The sequence below is a fragment of the Mustela lutreola genome, chromosome 2, assembly GCF_030435805.1.
Source record: "Mustela lutreola isolate mMusLut2 chromosome 2, mMusLut2.pri, whole genome shotgun sequence".
Taxonomy (NCBI): Eukaryota; Metazoa; Chordata; class Mammalia; order Carnivora; family Mustelidae; genus Mustela; species Mustela lutreola.
Window position 1 is genome coordinate 222,329,620 of NC_081291.1, and position 22,082 is coordinate 222,351,701.

General features: G+C 54.5%; 1 protein-coding gene and 1 long non-coding RNA gene across 3 annotated transcripts in view; one reads left to right on the top strand and one right to left on the bottom strand.

Moving 5' to 3' along the window:
• Positions 1–14,365: 14,365 nt before the first annotated feature.
• LOC131825421 (uncharacterized) lies at positions 14,366–21,556 on the bottom strand. The gene is made up of 3 exons (XR_009351251.1): positions 21,447–21,556; positions 18,032–18,076; positions 14,366–16,238 (listed from the first exon to the last, which is right to left on the bottom strand). It is a non-coding gene; the product is annotated as an uncharacterized LOC131825421 (long non-coding RNA).
• A 298-nt stretch (positions 21,557–21,854) lies between these two features.
• Positions 21,855–22,082, top strand: part of PKNOX1 (PBX/knotted 1 homeobox 1) — a 63,101-nt gene continuing 62,873 nt past the window's right edge. For both annotated transcript variants that reach the window (XM_059164828.1, XM_059164832.1), the window contains exon 1: positions 21,855–22,006. The gene's annotated coding sequence lies outside the window, so the exon portion shown is untranslated. The remainder of the gene's footprint in view (positions 22,007–22,082) is intronic.

Sequence of the window (22,082 nt, forward strand, 5' to 3'; positions counted from 1 at the left end):
AAGCTGGTATATACTATAAACCTCACAAAATCCAGAAAAATAACATTTTAATTAACCACTTAACATACTTTTTTTTTTCTTTTTTTTTTTTTTTAAAGATTTTATTTATTTATTTGGCAGAGAGAAATCACAAGTAGATGGAGAGGCAGGCAGAGAGAGAGAGAGGGAAGCAGGCTCTCTGCCGAGCAGAGAGCCCGATACGGGACCCGATCCCAGGACCCTGAGATCATGACCCGAGCCGAAGGCAGCGGCTTAACCCACTGAGCCACCCAGGCGCCCCAACCACTTAACATACTTCTATATGTGCCAGGCAGCTAATAAAGAAACAAGTTTGGAGGAGCACCTGGCTGACTCAGTCGGTTAAGCTTCTGACTCTTGACTTTGGCTCAGATCATGATCTCAGGGTCGTGAGCTCGAGCCCCGTGTTGGGCTCAGCGCTGCTGAGTGTGGATCCTGCTTAAGATTCTCTCTCTCCCGGGGCGCCTGGGTGGCTCAGTGGGTTAAGCCTCTACCTTCGGCTCGGGTCATGATCCCAGGGGCCTGGGATCGAGTTCCGCATGGGGCTCTCTGCTCAGCAGGGAGCCTGCTTCTCCTCATCTCTCTCTCTGTCTGTCTCTCTGCCTATTTGTGATCTCTCTCTCTGTCAAATAAATAAATAAAATCTTAAAAAAAAAAACAAGGGGCGCCTGAGTGGCTCAGTGGGTTAAAGCCTCTGCCTTCGGCTCAGGACATGATCCCAGGGTCCTGGGATCGGGCCCCACATCGTGCTCTCTGCTCAGCGGGGAGCCTGCTTTCTCCTCTCTCTCTGCCTGCCTCTCTGTCTACTTGTGATCTCTGAGTGTCAAATAAGTAAATAAAATCTTTAAAAAAAAAAAAACAAAAAAAAAAAACAAACAAAAAACAAAAAGATTCTCTCTCTCCCTATGCCCATGCACGTGGGCTCACACTCCCTCTCTCAAACACAAAAAATAACGTGGGGGGCTGTCAGGGTGGGGGGGGGCGTGTGGGTGGCTCAGGTGGCTTAGCCTCTGCCTTCGGTTCAGGTCATGGTCCCGGGGTCCTGGGATCGAGCCCCGCATCGAGCTCTCTGCTCGGCGGCGAGCCTGCTTCTCCCTCTGCCTCTGCTGCTGCTCCACCTACTTGTGATTGCTCTGTGTCAAATAAATAAAATATTTTAAAAAATAACTTTGGGCTGTATACTTTTTCTTAAAGATTTATTTATTTGAGAGAGCACACACAAGCTGAGGGAGGGACAGAAGGAGAGAGAGAACCTCAAGCCGACTGCCCGCTGAGCGCAGAGCCTGATCGGGGGCTCATCTCACCATCGTGATCAATCCCACCATCGCGTGATCACCGAGATCACGACCTGAGCCGAAGTCCAGTCGGACGCTTCAGGGACCGAGCAAGCAGGTGTCGCTGGGCTGCGCGTGGCTGATTGCCTCCGCACGCGGCGGTGTCATAGCCTGCTGCGCTGGATGGAAGGATAGAGGCGTGTTTCCCCCAGCACTGTTGATCAGAATTTCGTTCTGGTAGTTTGGATCCATAAACGTGACCGCACACAGACCTCTTTGCTGTTGTGGGGCTCCTTCAAACACGGATTCTGAGAAACTTGATTTCCCATGATGCCGTCAAAAAAGGAAAAGCGAGGCCCGTGTTTACGTTCTCACAGAGAGGATTCTGTTGGTCTAGGTACAGGTGGGAGCTGAGTCCTCTGAAATGAGTTTTCGTGATTAAAAGGATTTCCTCCAAGTAGCTTCTGTTCCACGTGCGTCAAAGCCCGCACACACGTCCCACCCCACATCAGGTATTTCTGGTGCCAAGACACCTGGGACCCCATCACATTTGTGGCCACACCACGCATTCATAGCCGGGGTGGTGGGGGGCGCGTATTCCTGGTCACGTGGCACAGTCATAGCCACATTCGTGATCACGGACGTGTCCACACCACAATACCTGCTCTGGTAACCACCTTCACATCGGAGTTCCTGGCGGGTTTGCTCAGTGGGAACCAGGAGTATGCCTGGAAGCCATTCCCACATCAGACAGCTGTCACCAGCTTAGCTACCCAGGGGACTCAGTGTGCACCTCTAAATCCATCCCACTAACATGTCCCAACATGTCCCAGCCACTCCGACACCAGGCAGGGGACATGGGGGCTGACCATGCCGGAGGGGAGGTGGTCTGCAGTGACGGGGATCCAGAGGTCTCCCTTTTGGACATGTGACACCGGCTGACCTGGGGAAGCCTTGGCTGGACCCCAGTACACTCCGGGGAGGGGCCTGAAGCTTGTCTCTGTGGCCCACGGGAGCGCCCCCACTGGGCAGGAGTAAGTGTCCCCGTGTGTCCACATTCCAGGCTTAGTGATGGCCAAGGGCGCCTTCACTCTAAAAGCCGCAGCCCTCGTGACGTTGATCCGTATCTAACATGGACACGTAGCAAGGAATGAGTGACACTGCCGGCAAGTGACAGCAGTGAGACGGCCCCACACCCGAAGTGAATATCGATTTCCGGCATTCAGTTCTCAGATGGCAAAAATGAGCGCCTGTGTTTCCCCCACAAGTCTGGACAACCCAATGTCTCCCGTCCTGTGCCTTTAACTTGAGGATGTGACCTTGATCGGTCGGAAGTCAGTGCAGCCTTGTCCTGGTCTCCCCGAAATCACAGGACACACGCAGCCGGGACGCGGTCAGTAGCACACTTGCCACGTGCTTCCTCGTGGGACAATGGCAGAAGATGCCCCTGGGCTGGCATTCCCGGCAGGCTTCCGGCAAATACTGGATGCCACCCGAGTTCCGTGACCGATGGACAGTGCCACGAGGGTCCTTCCGTGTCTGCTGTGCTGTCTGGGCACCCCCTCCCTCTCCTTAACGGGAGTGAGGGGGTTATAAGAGCCATATCCCCCTCTGACTGCCGGTCGCACGCCCCTGGCCCCAGAGGCACAGCACCCTGACACAGACTGAGACATCTGGGGGTCCCGCCACGCTTCATCCTCAGCAGAAACACATATGTGAGGCCAGGGAGGACCACTCCCCGTGGGGTCACGGTGCCCCAGGGACAGGGCTTCCTCCGGCACTGTGTGCGGCTGCTTGACGCGGGGCCCTGCAAGCGTGTGGTATGGGGCCGAAGCTGGCAGGTGGGCTGCTGGGTGAAAAGTCCGCCTGCCTCCCCGAAGCGAGAGTGGGCTGCTGGGGGGAGAGGGGTGGGCCCTCCGGAGCCCCAGCTGTGCGGGCGGAGCGCGGTGGAAGACAAGCGGCGCGAACTCATTCCCCCCCGGACTGCCTGGGCCGTGCGTCCTGTAGCACAGTACGGACACCCCTCGTTCATCCAGTGCTGGGCGCTTGCAAATCAGGTATTCACCCAAGTCACGGTGGGAACGAAACAGGAATGTTGGCCACAAACCGCCTTCCTCGGCCACTGCGGGTGGAGGTGAAGACCGTGGGGTGGCGTCCCAGGAGGCAGGCTGTTGGCTGGGCTCCGTGAAGAAGCAGCTCTTCCTGCCCGAAGAAGGTGAGAGGTCTCTCCTGTCGCCCCCACCTGCTGGATCCCCAGCCCGGCAGGGATGCAGCCCGTGGGAGGAATCGGGGTAAAACCTAGCCCGGGGCAGCCATGGCCGTCTCCCATCTCAAACAGACACCCAGCCGCTTGCAAATGCACGAAAGGGGCAAAGGTGGGAAGAGCAGAGGGAGGCCTGTCCGCACAGTCGGGGCCTGACCGCCACCGGGACCTCCTTGGCAGGAGCGCCAATGGCCGAAGACCCGAGCCCGGCCCTGGGGGCAGGGCCGGTCCCTCCACACTGGTCCCCACTAGCCTTCCTCCCTTTCTTTCTTTTAAGTGCTGGTTTTGAAATCTCACAAAATTCCAACTAATCAGAGCCCAGGTTCCAATATCTCTTGATGTTTTTAGTGCATCCGAAGCCTTGCCAAGGTTTTTATTTTTAAGCGTGGGGCTTAAAATATCCCCTCCTCAGCTCTGAGCCAGCCAGAGGGAAGCCAAAATAAAACGCCGTCCTCTTTGAACATATGGCAAGTCACTGCTGCCGGAAAAAGGGAGAAATCAGAAGAGAAAGGATGTTCTGGTACAAAATAAGAATGTAGGTTTAATGCATGGAAACAGGCAAAGCTTCGTGCCACCAAAAGCTGTTTTCTGAGTGCGAAAATGTGAACCACAGCGTTTATGAGAGGGAAGGGGGGAAAGTCATTCCTGAAAACTGACCCAGACCCCCACCCCCGCCCGTCGGACACCGTCGCATAGGAAGGGCCAGAGAGAGAGGCTCGGCGGCTGCGGGATGCAACTGAACCTTTCCACGCTGCCCTTGGCGAGCTGTTTCTGCAGGAGGAGCGCCTGCTTGGCCTGAGTGGTGCTGAAAGCAGTTCCTTGTCTTTCTCCTGCCTGTTGGGTTCCCGGGTTCCCCGCCGTCACCTTCTCACCCTGCCGCTGTGTCCTCCAAAGCCTCCCACGGTCACCGGACACATGGCTGCAAACTAAGGTCATCCAGGCCATGGGGGCGCAGCTCACGGAGCTCCCGGGGCTTGACCTGTTTTTAAGGCTTATTTTTCAGCATCTTTTTTTTTTTTTTTTTTTTTTTAAGATTTTATTTATTTGTTTGACAGAGAGAGATCACAAGCAGGCAGAGAGAGAGAGGAGGAAGCAGGCTCCCGGCTGAGCAGAGAGCCCGATGTGGGGCTCGATCCCAGGACCCTGGGATGATGACCCGAGCCGAAGGCAGCGGCTTAACCCACTGAGCCACCCAGGCGCCCCTTTTTTTTTTTTTTTTTAAAGATTTTATTTATTTATCAGAGAGAGAGAAAGAGGAAGCGAGCACAGGCAGACAGAGTGGCAGGCAGACAGAGTGGCAGGCAGAGGCAGAGGGAGAAGCAGACTCCCTGCTGAGCAAGGAGCCCGATGTGGGACTCGATCCCAGGGCACTGGGATCATGACCTGAGCCAAAGGCAGCCGCCCAACCAGCGGAGCCACCCAGGCGTCCCTTTTCAGCATCTTTTGATGTTCTCTGTATTATTTTTTTCCAGTCCTTTGATTATTTAACCTAAAACCGTAATTCTCTCTCCATGCTCTTAGCTTTCTGGGGGGTTTCCATTCCTCTCTTGTCTTTTCAGCCGACGCCAGATTTATCATTGTTCTTGAAGAGCTGACAGCGCAGAGTAGGACATTTTATGGACTGGCGCTGGAGATCAGCGTTTCAGGTATTCGAATTTATTATTGGAGTTAGGGTGTCATTAGAAAAAAATGCATACGCCCAAGGAGACTGTTGGTAGTGTAATCGTAGAGGTATCAGGTTGATATATAATGTATAAGTCTGTGTAATGGATAGTTTTTATTATTCATAAAATTTTCCAATGCCTCACAGATGTGCTGCCGCAGCTGTTCCCTCACTAATGGCCTCAGGCTGTGACTCAGAGCGGAGTTTGATGCCAGAGGCTTCTGGCAGCGACTCTGGTTCTTGTGATATTCCCGGGGAGGAAATCATTCATTGTCAGCAGGGGTGATGATGACAGGCCCATAAAAGGCCGAGTGGGGAGGAGCAGGGCCGACCAAAGGGAAGGCCGGACCGGGCTTGTTCACAAGGCTGTTTTCCGAGCTGCTTTTGAAAGGAAACGTATTGTCTTCAAAGTCCTTTCCAGTGATTTACTTGAGTCTCCTTCTGTCTACAAAGTCTGCTGTTGCCCCAGGGCAAATCAGAGTGGCTCCTGCACCCAGGCCGGGGGACAGAGGGGCTGAGGACAGAGGGTGGTGGGGAGAGCTGACTCCCGTGCCCCCGCACACCCGTACCCTCTCCTGACTACGCCGAAAACGTCTGTCCGAGCGCCCACCGCTCGGCCCTCACGGCCTTCCCTGGGCCCACGGGCCTCCAGGACCCAGCTGCTCAAACATGATGCCGTAGGACTCACCCAGGGTTGCTAGCGGAAATGCTGGTTCCTGGGCCCCGGGCAGGCCCTGCCTGGACGGAACCATCAGGCAAGGAGACTGATCTTCTGTAGAGTCCTGCGGCAGGCGGGGCCGGGTCCCAAGGTCAGGTGGTCTCACCTTGGACTTTTGCAGGGAAGGTGGGACTCCTGACAGGTGGGGGAACTCACAGGGTCCTTGCTGTGCGGCCGGGGCGGGGCGGGGCGGGGCGGCCCGGTCAGTCGGCCGAACCGGGGCTGTCCGTCTGTGTCGAGCGGGTCTGGCCGGGACACCTCTCATCTCAGCCAGCCACTAGGGAGACAAAGGATGGGAAATTGGAGAGTCTGTGTAGAAAAGGGCATCTCGTGGGCCTGTGGGAGCAGAGAGAAGGACCAGACAGTGAGCCTCACCTAAGGTGCACGGGCAAGTGGAGGGTTCTCAAGGTCGCTGTTTTCTGGGGGGTCAGGTGAAGCTCCTTCTTGTGAGCCTCAACTATCCGGATTTTGACCGATGCGCAGACTTGGAGGAGGTCTGGAAACTTCGAGAAGCTCTGCCTTGGGGCGTCAGAGTGATGTAGGCGCCGTGTTGCCCCGAAACTTCGCCTGTCATGCGGTGACCCGGGGTGCTGAGATGTGGCCAACTGCCCAAGTGCTCCCCAGCATTCCCTGTCCTTTCTGCTCACGGGTACTGATTTCTCCCGTCTCCAAATTCAGAGACCTGCGGCCGCTACGTTCCCCGAGACCATGAGCGCCCCATGGCGGGGAGAGGTCTGTATGCGGATGGCTTGGGCTGCCCCGGTAAGGGCCCTTGGCCCCTGCCTCCTCCCCTCAGGGTCCTCTGCTGGCCTGTCCTCCCCACCCCCTACCTGGTCTGGCCAGACTGTCCCCTGCCCAGGCATCTCTGTGACAACCCTCAGTGCTGGCCGGTGACCCCTGCTCCCGAAGGGGCCCGAGCCCCTCTAGCCAGCACGGGGGGCGCTGCTCCCGGCGGCTTCCCTGCATTCCTGGTTACTGGCCAGGGCCAGGACTTACAGAGCACACTCGGCCTGAGGGATCTGAAAACACTTTATCCAGCGCTGCTCTGGGCTCAGCACAAGGTTATGGGGAGCCGGGCGCCCCTGCAGAGAGGGCCAAGGGAGGGAGCAGCTCCCGGAAGCCAGGGAGGCAGCCGAATGCTGGAAGCCAGCCGTGGGCCAAGGGACACCGCACCGCTGGGGACCCGGGCCTGAGTGCCACCTTCCTTTCCTCCTACCCTCTGAATTCTGGCCAAGCCTCCCCTTGGCCAACCTACCTGGAAGCCAGAAGGAGGGAGCCCAGGGAGCAGCCCCGGAGGGTGGGCCCCAGGCCTAGAGCAGGAGGGAGGAGGGGCCGCACCTCTGTCTTCCCCGGGGACCCAGGGCCAGCCTTCCTCCTTAATACTGCAGACCCTGAAGTCGGCAGGGGACACCTCTTTCAAGGGATAGTGGGTGCCTCCGGGCACACCGAGAGTACTTTCATTTCTATATTTTTATTTATTCTGTATTTGAGCTTCTAACCATGGGTGTGTTGTTCGATAATGAAACCTAATACACCTGTTTTCATACGTAGAGCAGTGACACAGGGAGACACGCTACGGGCAGGCTCTGTGCTCCAGCTCCGGCCGGGCCCCTCAGGTGCTGTGCTGAGATCTGGGGCTGGATGGAGGCCCGGCCACAGACCAGCCCACGGGGCCCACTGTCCCAGCTGTCCCGGCTGGGGGCGGTCCTGCGGGGACAGGCAGTGTGCTCCCGCCATGGGCTCCTGAGCTTAGGGCGGACCCCGCAGCCCCGGCCTGCAGACTGCCCGCCCTCACTCCAGACGCCAGCCATGCTTCGTGGGTTCCAGGCCTCTCGTGCTTCCGACAAACTAGCCACAGATTCGAGAATTCCTCCCACCCCCTCGGTTCAGCCGTTCGCCAGGACGCCTCACAGAACTCAGGAAACCACTAGCATGGTGGTTAGGGTTTGGCCCTAAAGGTTACTCTAAGGTCCGGGCGGGCCTCGACCGCAGAGTGTCGCGCCATCCTCCTGGCACATCCCGGGACTCCCAGCCGGGAAGCTCCTCTGAGCCTGGGGTGTTCGGAGTGCTTGTCGGGGTTTACGAAGCGGGCACAGGGGAGCCCTGTCCCATGACTGGTCCCAGGCTCCAGCCCCCTCTCCTCCCTGGAGGTCAAAAGCTCCGCCTGCCATCACTTGGCTCAAAGTGCCAACCCTCTGGGCTGAGCTGGTCTCTGGCAGGAAGGGCTCACATCCCGAGACAGGGTAGGGACCGTTGATGACCTTCTAGCACCAACTCGGGTGTGGGCTGACAGCTTAGAGGCCCCTCCCAGGAACCAGTGACAGAGACCTGCCAAATTCTTCCTGTTAGGCAACACTGGCTTCCCGGAGGCACGTCTGGGGACCACAGGCGCTACGTGAAAGCCACTGTCCGGTGGGGAAGCCTGAGGTTGCAGATACGTCTGAGAGTGCGCCCCTGACGGGCACCTGGGGGTACCCAGAGCTCAAAAATGGGGTCAGGAGAAAACCCAGACATCTAAGATGTCTTCTGGGGAGACGGTGTTTGCTGTAAATTCTGGCTTTGTCAACGCTACCGCGAAGCCCAGTAGGGTGTGCTCGGAGTTGCAGGTGACCAGAAGGTCCCACATTTATTCTTTATGACTGCATACATTCGGATCGTTAAGTGACTTTCTGCCTCAGTGTAACTTTGGGAAGTTAGCTCGTAATTAATTCCTTCAAGGGACTCCGATAGCTTCCGGAAGTCAACTTTTTTAACTTCTTTAAATACTTATAGACTGAGATAAATCTGTCTGTGTTCTTCATCTGTTTGACTGTCTTTGCCACCGCCGACGTTGTGTAGTTGGTGACAGGCTGTATGTAACTACGCACATCCCTTTGTGGGACAGTTCGCCTCTGTTCCGAGGAGCAGGGTGTGGGGAGGGAGGGAGACCCACTCCTGGTGCCTGTCTCCTCCGGGGACTCGGGGTAATGGGGCGGCGAGGGCCTTCACGTGCCTCCACTTCCCCCTAACCGGGAACTGATAACACGTTCTCCCCCTGCAGTGAAAACCCCCCATGGCTGGGATTTATTCGAAGCTGCTTAGAGAGGAGAGGGACAGGAAAACGATGGAATAAGACTTGAGAAGTGTTGATGATCTTACAGCTGAATGATGGGTGCGCAGAGGCTCCTTATACTTTCCTCTCTGCTTTTGTGCATGTGAAAATTTCCAAACTAGGAAGAAAATAATAATAACAACAACAACAACAACAATAATGCCTTCCCCTGTCTACTGCACAGGAATGCCAGAACGTTCCACACTGTCCTCAAGTGCCTTTGCCTCTTGGAGAAGGACACCACGTAAATAGTTCTGAGTTATTACTCTGTGGCCATCAGCTGATCGAATCTCCCCCTGGAGGTATTGTTGACAAGGAGACAGAAAACAGACGAGGACCCAGGGGAAGAATGGCTACAAAACACGAAGGTAAAACTCCCGAAGCATCTGCTGCTCCTCGGAGCATCCATCTTCGTACGAGGAACTGGAGGCCCATCTGGGCAGCTCAGTGACGTAGGAAGTAAATTCGCCATATATCAGAAATATGTTGCCCAGTGGCGGACAATTTATTCCTGGAGCTCCATATGCGTCACATTTCCAGGCTCATAAATGATAAATAATAAATTTTTATTTATAAATCACTGGCTCCCAGGGGCGGATGAGCAGACCGAATGCGGCTGAGAAGCTGGTCCATTCCCACCACAGACGCGGGGCGCCGGGCGGTGGTCTCACCCAGTTTGGGGAATTGCGGAGCCCCTGAGAAAAGCCAGTCCACCTTTAGGAAACTGTGCCTGTCATACCTCGAAGTTGAGGTTGTGACAAGTGCATGGAGGGGAGGTGCCCACAACAGCGGAGCCCCGAAGTGCAGGCTCGGAAGCTTGCTTCTTGGTGAGGATTGACAAACCTGGCCCTCCTCGGAGGACGTGCATTTGAGAAGCCATCGCACCTGGCTTCTTCACACCCCGGCGCTGTCTGCTGTCGCGCGCAGAGAGTTACCCTTACAGAGAATCACCCTTATCCTTAAAGGAAAGATATGCCTCCTCGCCCTGTCAGTGGCCCCCGCAGAGGCCTGGGCGTGTGCTGGTCCGCACAAACCGTGGCGCTGGCCGAGGGCAAGAGTGCAGGCAGGGCTCAGCCCGGCTCCGGCGGCCGCCATCCAGGACCGCTTGGACAAATGACCGTCGTGAAGAAAGGCAATGCGGATGTTGCTGAAAGTGCGGAGGAAACGTATGCAAAATTATTCCGTAGCAGCAGGCCTCCCGCATTTTTTAAAAATTTAATTTAATGTGTGTGTGTGTTTTTTTTTAAGATTTTATTTATTTATTTGACAGACAGAGATCACAAGCAGGCAGAGAGGCAGGCAGGGGGTGGGGGAAGCAGGCTCCCCGCTGAGCAGAGAGCCCGATGCAGGGCTCGATCCCAGGACCCTGAGAGCCTGACCTGAGCCGAAGGCAGAGGCTTTAACCCACTGAGCCACCCAGGCGCCCCCTGCATTTTTTTTTTTTAAACACAGACCAAGCATGAGCATACAGCAGTCTTCGGTAATTCTGGATTGCTGGTGGTTGTAAGGAGACAGGGAGTGGAAGCTTATTTTTGTTAGTATAGCCTTGGGCCCTGGGAGAATAAGATGGTATCTATAAGACTTCTAGGGGAATCTTTAAGTCAGGAAGAAATTCCCTTTATAACTTTTTTTTTTTTAAAGATTTTATTTATTTATTTGACAGAGAGACAGATCACAAGTAGGCAGAGAGGCAGGTAGAGATGGCGGGGGTGGGGGAGCAGGCTCCCCGCTGAGCAGAGAGCCCGATGTGGGGCTCGATCCCAGGACCCTGGGATCATGACCTGAACTGAAGGCCGAGGCTTTAACCCACTGAGCCACCCAGGTGCCCCCCCCTTTTTTTAACGTACAGTCTACACCCAACATGGGGCTCGAACCCATAACCCTGAGATCAAGAGTTACATGCTCTTCCAACTGAGCCAGTCAGATGCCCTGGTAAGAAATAACATGTAAAAAGACTTTGCATAACTTTACATATAACTTGCAAAAGCCAGGTTGCTTGTAAATGATTCCATCCTGGTGTTAAACAAACCTCAAGGTTCTTATTAGGTAAAAGCTTGTGTCCCTCGTTCATACTGCCCACAAGTAGGAAAGGGGACGACTAGTTAAGCCTGACGAGCACTAGCCAGGAGGAGGACACCCGGACCCTGTCTTCACTGCACGTTGAACTTGTCTAGACGGGTTTCTCCCCATAAAAGGACCCAGAGAGTTTCCCTCTAGCTCTAGAATTCTGTGAGCACATTCTGTTTTCTGGAAACAGAATCTCTCCAGGGATTGTGACTACTCTTTGCACCTAACAAAAGTACGTGTGTTTGCAGTAGGTGATACTGTGGAAGCAGGGGAGGAAGAGGGCCGTTCAGCCCGACGAGCGGCCAGCCGGACAGACACACAGCCGCCACGGAAGTGTGCTGCCCTACCCAGCCCACAGGTCCGGCCCAGGATTTGTTCTTTCCTTTTTTCTCATTGAAAATTTGTTATGGAAACTGCAGCTCTGTCCTCTGATGTCTCAAGAGATGGTAAACGTTCATTTTAGCAAGATTAGGAAAGCAGCCAAGAAGGAGAGGCAGGAAGAAAAGGGGAAAATTTTTGGCATGATGTGCTTTTTTGTGCTACTTTGTCCTGAGTGTGGGAGGGCAGCGCGCCAGCCCCCGCCTCCCTTGGGCATCCACTGCAGCCTCCCCCAGACGATCCGGGTTCCTGCAAGGCCAGCGCGGCCCACTGGTGGGCATGGAAGCAGGACAGGGACCTGCAGCCAGGACGTCACTTCTGTGCCTCCCCCCTCCTCCAGCCAGCAGCGCCTGAGCTCTGGGGACCTGCACGGGCAGGAGGGCAACCTTCCACTGCCCGTTGTGGGCAGATGCGAAGCAGGAGGCAGGATCCAGAGGCACGTCTTCCGAGCCCAACCCTCAACTGCATAGTTCGTCCAGGGAGAGCCACGGGTGAGGGAGTGGCTAACCTGGACCCAGGCCTTCCAGGACCGCCCCACAGCAGCCTTGGCGGTCCGTGGTGCCTGCCTGCTCTCCCGGTGGCCTCACTGGGCCATCAGAAAGGCCTAGATAGAAATGGAAAGGGTCCTGGATCAGTTAGGACTCTCCGGAGAAACAGAACCAACGGACGGGGATTTTAGATAGACAAGTTCACAGACAGATCGATCGATACATAGATCGATGGTAGGGACGGATGCACGGGTTCTAAGGAGTCAGCTCTTCGGCAAGTCTGGCAAAACTGAAACCTGCAAGGCCGGCCCGTGGGCTAGAAACTCCGGTAAGAGATGATGTGCTGGGGTGGGGGGGGGTGCCCCTGGGTGGTGCTGTCGGCTGAGCACCTGAGTCTAACACCGGCTCAGGTCCTGATCTCAGTGTTGTGAGAGCCCACGTGGGGCTCTGTGCTCAGGATGGAGTTGGCTGGAGATTCTTGCCGTCTGCTTCTGCCCGTCCCCGCACCCCTCAATAAATAAATAATTATCTTAAAAGAGAGAGAGAGATGGGGCGCCTGGGTGGCTCAGTGGGTTGGACGGCTGCCTTCGGCTCAGGTCATGATCCTGGGGTCCCGGGATCGAGTCCCGCATCGGGCTCCCAGCTCCACGGGGAGTCTGCTTCTCCCTCTGACCTTCTCCCCTCTCATGCGCTCTCTCACTGTCTCTCTCTCAAATAAATAAATAAAATCTTTAAAAAAGAGAGAGAGAGAGAGAGAGAGAGAGAGAGAGAGAGAGATGATGACGTTGCAGCTGGAGTCCCAAGGCCAAAGGCTGTCTGCCGGTAGAATTCCTTCTCCCGGGCTGGGGGGGGGGTGGACCTGTCTTTGCTCTCAAGACCTTCTTCTGATGGGATGAGGCCCACCCACGTTCTCTCAGGGAATCTGCTCTGCTGATCTAAATGTGAGTCCCATCTTGGGCCACCTGGGTGGCTCAGTCGGTTGGGCATCTGCCTTCGGCTCAGGTCATCATCCTGGGGTCCTGGGATCGAGCCCCACATCGGGCTCCCTGCTCAGCGGAGAGCCTGCTTCTCCCTCTCCCACTCCCCCTGCTTGTGCTCCCTCTCTCGATGTCAAATAAATAAATAAAATCTTAAAAAAAAAATTCAAACAATGTCATTCTTCTGGGTGACACTAAAGTCCCACCACCTGGGACGCCTGGGTGGTTGTCAGTTAAGCATCTGACTCGGTCTCAGGTCTCAGGTCTCAGGTCTTGATCCCAGGGTCTGGAATCCCGCAGGGGCTCCCTGCTCCGAGGGGAGTCTGCTTCTCCTTCTGCTCCTCTCCCTGCTCATGCCCATGCTTTCTCTCTCTCTCTCTCTTTCTCTGAGGATGTCCTGACGAAGCAGAATTTATTCATTAGCTTTATTAAGGGTCAACCATTGAATATGCAAATTTTAAGGTTCTGTGTGAGGCAACCTGACGGACACATCAGGTTCCTCTGCTGCAGACCCTGGGACTGGGACCACCGGCAGGAAAGGCCTGGCGCGGAGATGTGCACTGCGTCAGCCGCTGCGTCTTCACAAAATGTCACTTTTGCCTGAAGGAACCAGTGAGGGACAAACTTTTGCTTCTTAGGCTTAGGGCCCTGGCAGACATATTCTTAAAAATTAACGACTTAGGCTTGCCACTTCAAGGCAACCCACGGACAGTATTTGCTCTGAAATGATCAAAATTTGGAAAAACTTGTATCTGTCACCATGAACTTGATCGCATCCCGGTACTGGGTGAGGTTTCTGATGAGGCAGGTGCCGCTGCCTCATACCGTCTAGGGACACGGCGCAGCACTCGCGGGGTCCCTGTAACTTGGGGTTAACAGGTCTCCAATGACTGAGTGACCACGTGACAGCACCGCGCGGGGGTCGCAGGTCCGTCTGCAGGGCGGGGGGAGCCCAGTGGGGTTTAGGCTGACAGCACGAAGAGTTCATCGATGAGGTGTTGCCGGGCCCACGTCACCACACACCTTCCAGAAACGTCGATGTGTGGGTTTCCGTGGAGTCTCTGTAAATGCTACACGGCTCCTCGAGGCCGGAGTTTCTTCACACGCGTTGACTAAGACAATATATCGTGACAGACTGGACACGGAAGCGGCTGTGAACCCCCAAGCGTCTTCTCTCAAGCTACACGCTAAAGAGACCGGCAAAAGCGTGAAACAAGTTGACTCTTCTAATTTTTGAGAAGCATTTTCTATAAAATACACTATTTATATTAACAGAGGATCATATGGAAGAGGCTTCTTAGTGAAATCACAAATAAATGAATCTTTCAATTAAATAAATAATTAAATATGTTACTTTAATAATAAGTAATATTTAATATAATAATACATTTAATGATTTATTTTAATTTAATTTAAAAATCTGTTAAAAGCGGTTTCTTGGTTTTACTGTCTGATGCCGTATGTGTCGATGAGCATAAAGCCCGCAGAGGAGAGAGGCGGGGTGGTCTCCGGCTGCGAGAGCTTCAGGCGGTGAAGGGACTTGTTCCAACTGCTCTGGCGACGGTAAGTCTAAATTTCCCAATTCTTCATGTTTACCAAGTGCCCCTCTGATACATTTAACCTCTTGAGTATTTCAGAGAGTAGAAGGGAGGGAGAGAGAGAGATCAAGAAGCTCAGAACCAAGTGGTCTTTTAAAAATCACGAGATCCTCGCACACCCTCTAGAATGGCTACTCCAGAAACAAAACCAGAAAATGAGTGTTGGTGAAGATTTGGAGAAATTGGAGCCCTTGGGCACTGCTGATGGGAATATAAAATGGTGTATCCACGGTGAAAACCAGGATGGCAGTTCCTCAAAAAATTAAAAATAGAACCACCATGTGATCCAACAATCCCACTTCTGGATACACACCTGAAAGAACTGAAATCAGGGACTCACGAACTGGAACAGATATTTATGTATCCATGTGCTTAAAAACAATTTTTTTAAAGATATTTTATTTATTTATTTGACAGAAAGGGAGAGAACAAGAAGGGAGAGCAGAGGGAGAGGGCGAAGCAGGCTTCCGGCTAAGCAGGGAGTCTGATGTGGGACTTGATCCCAGGAACTTGGGATCATGATCTGAATTGAAGGCGGATGCTTCAAGGCTGAGCCACCCCAGCATCCCTTAAAAACAATTAAAAAAAATTTTTTTTTGTATATCCATGTTCCTAGCAGCATTATTCACAATAGTCAAGGGTTGAAAATAATACAAGTGCCCATTGACAGACGAAGGGATAAGCAAAATATAGTATATCCAGACCACGAAATATTATTCAGCCTTAGAACAGAAGGAAATCTACACAGAAAACTATGTCATTCATCAAAGAAACTGTAGAAGAGGGAAAGATATGGAAAGACATTCTGTGCTCTTGTTAAAATATCCATATTATCCAAAGCAATATACAGATCCGTACCCCATTAGATCCAAGCCCCATCCAAATCTCAGGAACAGTGTTCAGAGAAGAGAACCAACAATCTTAAAGTTTGTATGGAACCACAGAAGGTCTGGAATAGCCAAAGCAATCTTGAAAAAGAATAAATCCAAAGGTATCACCCTCCCTGATTTCAAACTACATTACAATGTTATACTAATCAAAACAGTGTGGTAGCATAAAACCAGACACACACACAGATCATTGGAACAGAACAGAGAGCCCAGGAATAAGGCCACACATAGAATATTAATTAATTTATGACAAAGGAGGCAAGAATATAGAATTGGGAAAGCTGGAAAGAAAGAAAGGAAAAAAGGAAGGAGCGAGAAAGAAAGAGGGAGAAATTAGAGCACTGTCTTACACCATACATAAAAACTCACTGAACACTTGAATGCAAGCCCTGAAACTATGGAAGTCCTGGAAGAAAACATACATGGTAAGCAACCTGACATCAGTGTTGGTAATGAATATTTGGATTGGACACCAAAAGCAAAGGCAACAAAAGCAAAGATAAAGTATCAGGACTACATCAAACTGAAAAGCTTCTGCACAGGAAATGAGACCATCAACAAAATGAAAAGACAACCTATGGAATGAGAGAGAATATTTGCAAATCATGTATCTGGTGAGGGGTTAATACTGAAAATATGTAGAGAACTCATAAAAGGCAGTAACAAAAAAACAACAATCTTATTAAAAAATGGACAGATGGGGCGCCTGGATGGCTCAGTCAGCTGATTCTCCATCTCTTGATCTCAGCTCAGGTCTTGATCTCAGGGTGGTGAGTTCAAGCCCCACATCCGGCTCCATGCTAGGTGTGGAGCCTGTTAAAAAAAAGGGGGGGGGGGCGACAGATGATCTGAATAGACATCTTTCCAAAGAAGTCATCCAGATGGCCAACGGACACACAAAAAGCTGTCCCGCATCACTCATGATCAGGGAAATGCAAATCAGAACCATAATGAGGGATCACCTCCCACCTGCTGGGATAGCTATTATCAAAAAGACAAGAAATAGCAAAAGAGAAAACCACAGCATGGTGGGGGCAAGCGTCACCCCGCGCCCCCCTCCTGAGCCGGTTTGGCATGGTTTGCAAGTCCGCTCCCGAATTCCTGACCCGTAAGTGTGTCTGTCCGCACCTGTCCTTTGAAACTGGTCGTCCCATGTCACCAGTTCCCGCATTCAATCACCGGTTCGGTAAGACGTTTGGCACACGTCGGTTGCGTACCCCTGGGACACTCAGGACTCTGTCCTTGGTCACCATAATTTTTTAACATTGGTCTGTCCCACGTGTTGTGGCTGCCATTTTTTTCCTGCTGCATTTCCCTGGGATCCTTGAGAAGGAAGCGTGGGTGGTGAGGACAAGGTCTCCTGATCTTTTAGGACTTTGGAGTGAAAGTCTGTGGGTCCCCCTCATCCTGGCCTGAGCGCTTCACAAGCTCTTCTCAGCTCGGATGTCCCCTGCACTTTCCAAGTGCAGCCCCGTTTTCTCTCCTGTGTAACCGTCTCAGAGAGGTCCTGCTGCCCCCATTGAAGGCAGAAAGAACAGAATCTCAGGGAAGGAAACTCCTCCTTGGAATTTAACAGTAAGTGGCAAAGTCATATTTACACCCAGGACTTTGGACCTAGGACTTTGGACCGCAAGCCCAGTGCTCCTTTGACTATACCACAACTGCCTCTCTCTCTCCCTCTTTTTTTTTTTTTTTTTTTAAATGATTTTATTATGAGAGAGAGAGAAAGAGAAGTGGGAGAGGCAGAGAGAGGGAGGGAGAGAATCCCAAGCAGACTCTCCAGCCGAAACGCCAGCTCAATCTCACAACCCTGAGATCATGACCCGAGTGGAAACAAGAGTTGGACGCTTAACCCAGTGAGCCACCCAGGTGCCTCCACAACTGTGTCTTCAACATAGAAAAAGAAACTGCCACATGTAGGCAGCCTCTAAGCGATTCTTGGGGATCCTTTCCTCCAGGCGCTCACGTCTTTGTGTGATCTCCTTCCCCGAGTGTGAGCAGGACCTGTGACTTCCCTCTAAGCCACAGAGTCCAGCAAAGGAGATATGACGTCACTTCTGGGATTACTCAATGCAGGAATGTGATTTCTGTGTCCTAGTGGACTCTGGTCCCTGCCGGTTTTAATGAAGCAAGCTTCCAGATCATGAATTCCTCCATAACGAGGTCCAAGTGGAAGGGAACTGAAGGTGACCCCCATGCCAAAAGCCAGCAGGGAGCTGAGACCCTCAGCCCATCTGCTCACAAGGAAATGAACCCTGAAAATGGAGCCATCCCCAGTGGAGCCTTCAAAGGAGCCCCCAGATTTGGCTGGCACCTGTGAGACCCTGAAGCAGGACCGAGGCAAGCCATGCCTGCATTCCAGACAAGCAGAAATTGTGCGGTAATAAATCAGTGTCCTTTGCAGCCACTAAGTTTGTGATAATTGGTTACAAAGCAACAGATTGCCGATACATCAGGTCTTGGAGCTTGAGAGGCACTAGTCAGACACTCAGATGCAACAGTGAACGAAACAGAGTAACATTCTTGCACTTTGATTTCTAGTGTTTACAGGTGTGTGGGTGGGGGGGCCTGTGTGAGTGAGACAGTTGATATAATGGGTACCTTACCTGGTTATACAGCTACAGAGGAACGTTACAGGGAGCTACACAAGTCTGCTGGAAGAAGGCAGGGTGAGGTGGGAGGGAGGAAGCCGGGAATTTTGCGATTTTAAACTTTTGAGAAAGCATTTTGAGAAATACCTCAGGGAGGAAGCCAAGCGGGTATTTTTGGGAAGAGTGCTGCAGGCAGCCGGTGCAAACGCCCGAGGCTGATGGGCCTGGAATGAGGGAGAGGCAGGAAGGAGGCGGATTGAACAGCCTGGGTGGGGGAGGGGAGGGGAGCTGAAGTCAGAGGGGGAGGGTGGGGGAGGGTCCGGTAGACCCCCTTTGGCTAGTGTGAGGACTTTGCTTTCACTCTGACTATGATGCGGAGCTCGACCCCAGGACCCCAGAATCATGATTGGGGCCAAAGGCAGACTTTTAACCAACTGAGTCACCGGGCGCCCCTCCCCCATCCTTGCATCCCGTCACTGTGGGTGCCTTTCGGCCTCCCCCCCGACCTCAGCCACACCGGCCGCCTTAGTAAGCCAAGAGACATGCCCTTATTTTTAAGTGGTTTTCACGGTCATTTTTCTTACTGATGCCTTCAGATCCTGGCCAACTGCTAAGGACAGCTCAAGCCCCGGACCCCCAGCCCTGACCTCAAACCCTCCTCCAAGCAGGCACTAAGCACCTTTGCGTCCTATTGGGGGTGGATGCTTGCTTTGCACTCTAGACTGTAAGCTCTCCCGGGCAGGTGCGAGCCCTACCCGTCTTTTACACCTGGCTGCTGAGCCCGAGCCCCCGCCCCGTTGGGCTGGCGGGCACCTTGGCAGAATTCTTTCTACCTGTCGCTGCGGCTTCTCTCCAGCAGCACGCCCCACCTCCTGCAGCCTCCTCACGGCCTCCCGGCATGACCACGACGGGCACCTGCTGCCACCTGCACACTTCTATCCGCATTTATAGGCGGCTTTTTACTTTCCACACCTAAACAGGGTCCTTGGGAAAAGACTAACACACTTGGGGAGGGGGGGTGGGGGAGAATAGCTAGAACGGCTGATTACCTGCAAGTTTTTGTCTGGGGACCACCTGGTCCTCAACACTGGGGACAAACCTGGGGGTGGAGGCCAAGGGAAGCAAGGAACCCTCCAAGGCCCCACAACTAATTTTGAATGACTTTTACTAAGGGTCCCCCTCAACCCCCAAATGTGTGAGCCTCAGGGCTACAAAAACTGGGGGTGATTACTGATGGTGCTCCAAGCCCCCGGAAAGGAAGAAAGCTTAGCTGATCAAGGCTGGGGGGGGGGGCGGGCGGGCAGGGGGGAAGACCAGAACACAGAGCCAGGAGGGCAGGTTGGTGGGGCTTGGGTCTCCTGGGCCTTCTGACCTGAACGGCTCTCAGGTGACCGCACACAACCAGATCCTCTCCAGGTTCCAGAATCCCTGCGGATCGCCCTTTTGAGGGAGGGGGAGGTGGGGAAGCGGGATGATGACATCCAGAGTTGAAGCACCCTGGCCCCCGTGGCTGCCCAGCCTTGCTGGCCTGTCCTCTTTCACAGCCTCAGGAAGCCCGGCTCCCCAAGTTCTGCCAGTTAGATGGTCTTACCTGGAGGCTCTGACAACAGCCTGATTTATAGACATTATGCAACCTTCTATCTTGTCTTCTGTGTGCAGTGTTCAGAAATCGGACTCGACATTTTAGACCTCATTCAAGTATTTGTGGAAACATTGGACAGGTGTTTTGAAAATGTCCAGAGCTGGATTTAATTTTTGCCACGTCGATGAGGTTCCTAATATTCTTGCTGAAATGGTGACGGGGGTGGGGGGGGGGGGAGTGCTACCGGAGACCAACGTGAAGATCGTTACACCAACTGATGCAATCTGAGGCTAAATAATCTGATAATCTGACGCTGATAATCTGAGGCTGATAATCTGAGGCTGGTTTGCAGGAGCCCTGGCCCCAGCTGTATCTGCTGTGGACAGGAATCTTCTCCCGATCCCAAGGAATACTAACACTGGTGACATCAGTATAAATCCGCCCACTTGTAAGGAATCCAGGGGAGAAAGTCATCTCAGTTTACCGCACAGTTGTTCACCAAAAATAGAGGTGGAGAGTCTTACTTTTTGCTCTGGGATTTAAGCCAAGATACTGTACAGAAGTTGTATAAAATTGGTATGGAAGTTTAATGTTCCTTTTCTCGCTCAGTGATTTTGAAGAAATTGGGTAATTCCAGCATGATATTTCTTTCTTTTCTGAATGCGTCCCTATGCCCACCTCAGGCATCCCTCCATGTCTTGGCTCCTGCTGTATTTCAAAAAGCATGTGAGACGTGTCTTTAAATCACGTACAATCCAAAATGTTGTTTTGTGTGGATCACAAGTGCAGCGTTCCATAACTCCTTCTGTTGTTTGTCAGAATTGTTAAAGAACTGAGTGCTAGTCCATGAAAACATTATGCTTTTTCTTAGTTTACAGAAACTCCAAGGTAACTAGAAACTAAAACAAAACAACAAAAACGCAAAAACACAGGACAGGACCCGGGACTCGGGGGAGGAGAGGCCAGGGACAGTCGGGCAGCCTGGGGACAAGCACAGTCACAAGGTCCGTGCCCAGGCCGGCTGTCGCTCCGTTTAGAGTTGTCCTGTCCCTGCCTTCACATTCCCAGTAACTGTTGAACAAGGGAACTTGCCTTTCCGCTTTGCCCTGGGCACTCCACATTCTGCAGCTGGTGTGCATCTCTGAACTTTTGGGGTCCCCTCCAACTTTTCACCCCGTTAGAGCCCCAGCGGCCTCTGGCGCGCGGGCCTTGCTCGCTACAAGCTTGTCTGTACAACGCGGTCCACAGAGCAGTTGTGCTGTGGCTCGCGGCGTCGGGGAGCTCAGCCGATGTCCTCCGAGCAGCTCCAGGCCGGACCGGACCCGCGGCTGCGGGGCCCCATCCCGGCGCGGCATCTCCCAGGGGCGGCGCCGGAGCCGGCCGCGCGGCCCTGCTCCGGGCGGTGCGGAGCCCGCACAGCGATCGCACGCGGTGGGCCCGCACAGCCGCCGCCCGCCCGGCCCCCGCCCCGGGAAGGCCCGCCCGCCCCTCGGCGCAGCGGACGAGGCCCCCGCGGGAGCGGTGGGCGCACCGGCACGGTCTTGGGGAGCCCGGCCCGCAACGCTGACAACTCTCGGTGTCGCTCTAAGGGAGGCCACGCCCCCGCATGGAGGGCCCGCGCGGGTCTCCCGGGGGGCAGCTGTGCGGGCGAGCAGAGGCGAGCAGAGGCGAGCAGAGGCGAGCCGGCCGCGGTCCCTGGAGCCCTGGCCCGGGGCCGCGGGGGCCGCTGCGCACCCGCCCGGAGGAGGCACACAAAGGGGCGCGCGCGTCGTGCGGGCCACCGGCGCCGGCGCCCGAGCGGACGGGATCCAGGGCAGTCGGAGGTGGGGGTAGGGGTCCGGGGCCCACCTGCGGCAGGTCGCGCCCCGGGGAAGCCCGCGCTCCCCCCGGCGATGGTTCGGCCCGCCCTCCCCGCCGGCCTGCGGCGGATGGTTCCGCCCACCCGAGCCCGCGCCACAAGCCCCGCCCCTCCCGAGAGCGAGCGAGGGGGCGTGGCGCGCCCCGGCCACGCCTCCAGTTGCATAGTCATGAGGCGGCCCTCTCGGCCGGCGGGGCGGGGAGGGGCGGGCCGCTCCTCGCTCCCCGGCGCGCCCTACGGGGGGGCGGGGCTCGGCGCGGGCGCGAGGCGGGGGCGGGGCCGGCCGCCGCCCGCCCCCGCCTGGCTCCCCGCCCCCGGCGCGCAGGCCCCGCCCCGCGCCGCCGCGGCGCAGGGGCGGGGCGGGGCCCGGGCCCAGCAGGCCCCGCCCCCCGCCTGAATATTGATGCGGCGCGCGTCGGCGTCGCCCTCCTCCCATTGAGCGAGGCTGTGTCGCGTGGCCCAGCGTCGGCGTGACGGTTGGACGCGGGCGCGGCACTGCGGGTCCCGATTGCTGCAGCCGCTTGTCAGTGTGATGAAGATTGGCACCCAGGTAAGCTGTCACTCAACCGCTCCGCCGCCGCCGCCGCTCCGCCGCCCCGTCCCTATCAATCACGCCGGCCCGCAGG